Source organism: Rissa tridactyla, chromosome 22 (assembly GCF_028500815.1).
Source record: "Rissa tridactyla isolate bRisTri1 chromosome 22, bRisTri1.patW.cur.20221130, whole genome shotgun sequence".
Classification (NCBI taxonomy): Eukaryota; Metazoa; Chordata; class Aves; order Charadriiformes; family Laridae; genus Rissa; species Rissa tridactyla.
The window spans coordinates 5,138,756-5,144,755 of NC_071487.1; positions in this window are offsets into that span (position 1 = coordinate 5,138,756).

Genomic DNA, 6,000 nt, shown 5'->3' on the forward strand with positions numbered 1-6,000 from the left:
CCCTGGGCCGCCATCGCGCCCGTTGGTGTGAGAAAGGCAGGTCTTGTTTTTGCAGCGGAAAAAAGCCGTTTCCATCAGAGGTGACACGATAAGGGAACGACTAGACAAAGAGGCTCCAGCAAAGGCTTGTGGAACATCTCTTATCGCACGGACAGAAAGACAAACTGATTCCTACCGGATTAGTGACTAGAAGGGTGGTCAAACATTTACCCAGGGCTAGTGACATTGGGCAGTTTTACCAAAAAGGAAAGAAATAAACTAGTCAGATAATCCCTTTAGGTGTAACATAAGGAGAAGTAAAGAGAGGGCAGGACATCCGGGAAGGATCTGAGGCGCTCCGGAGAGGCTGTGAACCCCGGAGTACCTAACCAACGGGAAATGGGAGGGAAAATTCGGCTGGGGATTAGGAAATAAAAAGGTGTGTTTCAAGAACCAAAAGTGTGCCTGCTTGCTAGGTCACCCGCTCTTGCGGGAATGTTCAAATACAACGTGCTTCGTATCGTTCACGGCCTGAGCCGTTGGTGTTGGATAAGGAGCATTTCTCACATTGGGAGTGACGCTGGTGGTCGCAGGGTGACGGCCACTGGCACGGTGCTCCTCCCGTGGGGTGTATTTTCACACCCGTTATCTAAAACATCGCTTATGCTCTTTACAAATTTGCTGTGCTTTGCTATTAGCAGGGAAGGTCTATAGGCCAGCGCCCCGCTGTTTGCCTAAATTGGGGGTGGAGAGTCTCAGAAAAAATACCCATCGGCTGTTTCCGAGGGTGAATTTCTCGGAGCGCTCTTATGTAGATTTTGGAAATTTCTTCCAAAGTTTTACTGAGATGCCAGTCTCCGATCAGGCCCGTTCAAGAAGGAAGCTATTCTGCAATCCTTTTGCTGTCCCAGGGGATGCAGCCAAATTTTGTACAAACTAGAATCCACTGGGAAGTTTTCCCTTCCTAAAGATTTGGAGTATTATTTTTCCCAAAATGTATTTTTACTGAATATACCCCAGCTATATGATATATGAAAATGTATATGAAAATATACCCCAACTGTACGATATATGACAAGAAACTTAGGGAGCCAGGTTGAACAAAGAGGTGCAAATGGGTTTATCCTCAAAATAGAAGCTAGATGATCCTCATGTTAGAGGATCTGGGATCCTAATGTTGAGTACATCCAACTGGAAAAGCTCCGAATCTGGGAATTCTGGACGCTCAATACCCTTGTTGGCAAATAGCTCTAAGCCCCCCTTGCAATCCCTGCGTATCTTTAGCACTGAACCGTGTACGCAGTAGGTTTTCACATGAATGCGTTTGTTTAAAAATACGCATCCGATCTGAAAAGCGTTGTCCTGGCTTCCTCCGCGGAGGATGGAGAGCCTATCCTGCCTGGCTGGGGCACCGTCTCCCCTGGGACCGCACCGGCCGCTCCTGCCCCTCTGTCTCCTGCAGGGAGCTGAGGACGGGGACCCCCACACTGCGTCGCCGTGGGCCTCGGGGGGTTCGATAGCCCCAGTGACAGCAAACCTCGATCACGCACCACACACGCCCTTTCCGTAGGCGCTTCTGCAGCCTCCCTCTTCGGAGGTCACCGTTACCAGATCTTTATCGGTGACACCTGACGATACGATGCACAACTCCGCGCAAAACTCAGCTTTTTGGCTGAATTTGAGTTGGTTTTGCCCCGAATGTTGTAGCAGCCCCTTCCAGTCCCTAAAGGGGGCCTGCAAGGAAGGATGGGGAGGGACTCTGGATCAGGGGGTGTAATGAGAGGACATGGGGGAACGGTTTCAAACTGAAGGAGGGGAGATTTGGATTGGATCTCAGGAAGAAATTGTTTGCTGTGAGGGTGGTGAGGCACTGGAACAGGTTGCCTGAGGGAAGCTGTGGCTGCCCCATCCCTGGAGGGGTTCAAGGCCAGGTTGGCCGGGGCTTGGAGCAACCTGGGCTGGTGGGAGGTGTCCCTGCCCAGGGCAGGGGGGTTGGAACTCCATCATCTTTAAGGTCCCTTCCAACCCCAACCGTTCTGTGAATGCCTCCGGAGAAGGCAGGGGAGAGCAGAGACTACAAGTCCCGGCGTGCTGCGGCCGCTCTGCGCGGCGGGCCCTGCCCCCGCCCGCCGGGGCCGCCCCCTCCGCAGGGCCGGCCCCGCCGCCCCGGCCCCTTTGTCCCCGCCGCCGCCGGGGCCGCAGAACGGGGCGTCTTTTGAATTTTGGCGCCTTTCTGCAAACTGTGACCCAACCGCTGCAGGGGCGGCCCCAGCCCCGGCCCCGGCCCCAGCCCCGGCCCCCGCCGAGCTGCCGGTCTGCGCCTGGGAACGGCCGACATCGCCGCCCGCCCCCGGCGCAGCCAGAAAACGCGGGAGCCCCGCGCCCGGGATGAACTTTTTCTCTCCCCAACACGCAGTTCCCAACGCCAGCGAGTGCGTGGAACAGCAGTTATAAACTTCGGTTACGTTATGCCACAAAAAAAAAAAAAAAAAAAAAACAAAAAAAAAAATTTAGGAATGCTGAAACTCTCTGTGAGCATTTTTGGGTTAGCTCGTTTCTTCCCTTGTGATTTGATGTGATTCTCTGTGCGTTGTTATATCTTGGAAGTTCTTTTAAATCTTTTGCCTAATTTTGATCGATAATGTAACCCAGATACAACTCCCCTTTGTTCATGAAGTTTATCCCAACTCCCCCATTATTTTGTCTGTCCGATTTTTTAGATAATGGCTTAAAACTGTGAATGTGTCAAGGGTTTGGTTTTGTGGTTGTTTTTTTTTTTTTATTTTTTTCTTCTCATGGTACCAGTTATTTTCATAGGGCTGGTACCAACTGTCTTGCAGTAAAATCTTTTTTTTTTTTTTTCCTAAATTTACTTCCTGAAATATGCCTCAATAATAATACCTAATATTTTCTACCTTTTTTAGAAGGTCCCTTTTCATAGCAGTAACCAGAAGACTTTGCACACTCGCATCATCTTCACTTTTCTCTGCTAAAAAGAAGAGAACAGTTTGGGGGTGGGATGGGGAGAGGAAAGCATCAAGGGAGGAGGGAAAGTGCAAAAGCTGAGCGCCCGCTAGACGGCTGTGTTTTACAGGTAGGACGATGCTCGCTTTAGTCCCGGAGTTAGCGTCTGTGCAGATGCTGGTCCTCTTGGCTCGCTCTGGGGACGCAGGTTAGTACTGAGCCAGAGGCAGTGCTGTCACTCCTCTCTCAATATTCAGCAATTAGGTGTTCATTAAGGACCTCGACAGTGCACTGCTACCCAAAACAATTTTATAATAAACTCCCTCTCTGCTTTGAGAAGGTCGAATTGATTTGTTAGCCCAGGACATAGTCATTTAGTGTTTAACAAAGGGACAATCTAGGAATGTGTCAGCCTTAGCTGAGTGGGGCGGCAGAGGGGCCGTGGCAATCCCTGGGGCTGCGTTCCCCGGCCTTTTGGGAGTGGGAACCCATTGGGAGCGCACCAAGGCCCCTGCCTCACCCACCCCCGGCTTCACCCTTTGTGGGAAGCCGAGCACAGGAGAAGGCCGCTGCACCGACAGGTGTCATCCTGATACAAAGTCAGGAACTTGGAAATGCGCTGGGTTCAGCATCCAGCTCAAAGGTGTTTGCAAAGGATCTGGCTGCCTGGGAAGGATAAGAATAAATTTTCGGGATGTCAGAGAACACAGACAGAGCCTAGCACCGAGTGCTTCTCCCATCAGATAAATGAAGAGGTTACTTACAGTACATAATAAAGGCAAAGGAAAAGCTTGGCATCCTTTGATGCACAGCATCTTCTCAGTCGTTGGCCGGTTTTCTGTATAGTTGGATGTAACGAGTTTTCTGACGCTGTCTGGGATTTCATAATGACTCTCACATTTTCACAAATCGGGGGACGCGGGATTTCCACTGCTATTTCTTATCTCAACTGCTTCAGTTTCTCAGCAGCTGTTGCCATGCCTTCCCCTTTCTCACTCTGCACTTGATTATTTGTATGCCTTTAATAGCAGGATCACGTTCCTTATCTCACTCTGAACAGCCTGTCAATGTTTAGTCAATTGTCTCAGATATTTTCATTAATTTCAGGAAGGGGCAAGGACTGAATATGTAGCACAGAGCATTTTCCTATCAGTCCGGATTCAATCCAGCCCAGCGTTACTGGTTAAAGATTGCTAGCAGCGACTGCAAGTCTGGGAGGAGCACTCAGACCTCACCACAGATTTCTGCTCCGCAGTTTCAGCTTTCCCTGAATAAAATTGCTTCCAGCGGTGTCAGAAGAGAAAGCACGACAGCAAGTAGAGAAAATTAATAGTATGCCATGTGTCGTGGATGAGGTCTTCCTCATCTGCCATGAGAAAGTTTGCTAAGAGACACGTAAAAAAGAGCAGAGAGGCCCACGGTGCACAGTTGTGTGAGTAAAGCAGACAGCAGACTGTACACAGAAGGAGGATTTTTTTCAAGATGAGACACCACGCTGTAACGAGTAGAGGGCGTATTTATTTCTAATTCCAGGCATGCAATGCTTGGCAGGAGCCTTGAACAATAATATTCTTCTGCTACAGCATTTACCTCCTTGCTGCAGCAGAACTCAACCTGTGTCACGCCGGGGGAAGCGTTAGCCAAGGCTGGGGAGGAGAACTCAGGTCTCCAGTCAAAGCTCATTCCTTTGTGTCAGGAAGGCGAGTGACTTCCATGGCCAGGGGGGCCTGGGTGGCCCTTTAGACTCTTGTACTGGAACCAGACCCCGGTCTCATGCGACCAGAAAGAAATGAGAATTTCATTTAAAAACCCCCTCATGTTTCCCCCCCATCTCAACAGAGAGGCGGCACGGGAAGAAGCTGGGGGGGTGGGGGGGAAGCGGTGCTCAGGGCTCCTCAGCTTTCCACAATTCCACTTCATTGTTTTTTTACACATTTGCTTCTAATATCACATGGTAAAAAGAGCCGGGTTTGTAGCACAAGAGCAATGGCGAGGCTTTCTACGGTACGACTCTTTCGCGGCCTGTATCGGGCGACGGGAGTGCTGTAGGGTGCGATGCAGCACGGCCCGCGCTGTGCATCGGCTGCTGAGCCTTCCCGTCGCTGGCTCCCCATAGCTCGGGGACTTATCCAAAGTCATAGGAAGACAGATTTCTTGCAATAAAATACCGCAAAAACACCAGTAAAAGTGAAAAGAAAGAGAGGATGCTTTTAAGAGATGAAAGTTCTCCAGAACGGACAGATAAGGCTTTGAATGAGCAAGTATTGACGGCGAAAATAAAAACTGAACCATCTGAAGAATCAAACGTTCCTTATCATTCAAATGCACAAGTAAGAGAGTACAAGGGTAACAAATTTCAAGGGTTTGTCCATTCACTGCAGAGAAACACAGCTGCTCCTCCAGCATCCGAGGAGTTAAAATCTGAGCCCCTTTCGCCTCAAGATTTTTCTTTTTCCGAAACCGGCCTGCTAAGTAGGTTGCCGAGACAGAGCCAAGAGGGTTACCCTGCAGATGAGCCGGCCAGAAGTCACCGAAACAATGACCTGACACACCTTGAATCAGAGAGTCTTTGCACCACCGAAACCAGCCGAGGTGGACGGGTAGAACAGTGTCACCATCTCCTCCTGCTCAGGCTGCCAGCGGCCCCGGCGGCTGCGGGGACGGAGCCGCGGGCGCTTGCGTGCGTGAGTGTGCTGCTCTTTATGTAGGTAAATAGCAAAATTAATCGAAGATCAAAGGAAAGGATTATTCATATCACCTTGAATGAAATACTGGGCCAATAACCTCTAACATTATGACTTTCGACTTTTACATACAGAGCTGAATTTCCCTCTAATTATCCTTTCAGCGATGCCAAGATAAAAGACTCCTGCGCAGCCTGCCGGGCTTGCCCCGGGGTCTGAGCGCTCCGTGGGGGCTCCGGTTCCCTCCAAACCGGGGGGCAGCCCCCTCGTCTGCTGGCGGTCCGGAGAGCGTGGCGGGGGCGGGCGGGGGGAGCAGCGCAGCTCCTCCGAGCCCCCAGCGCCAGCTTCAGCCGCCAGGAGCGGCCCCGGCCCC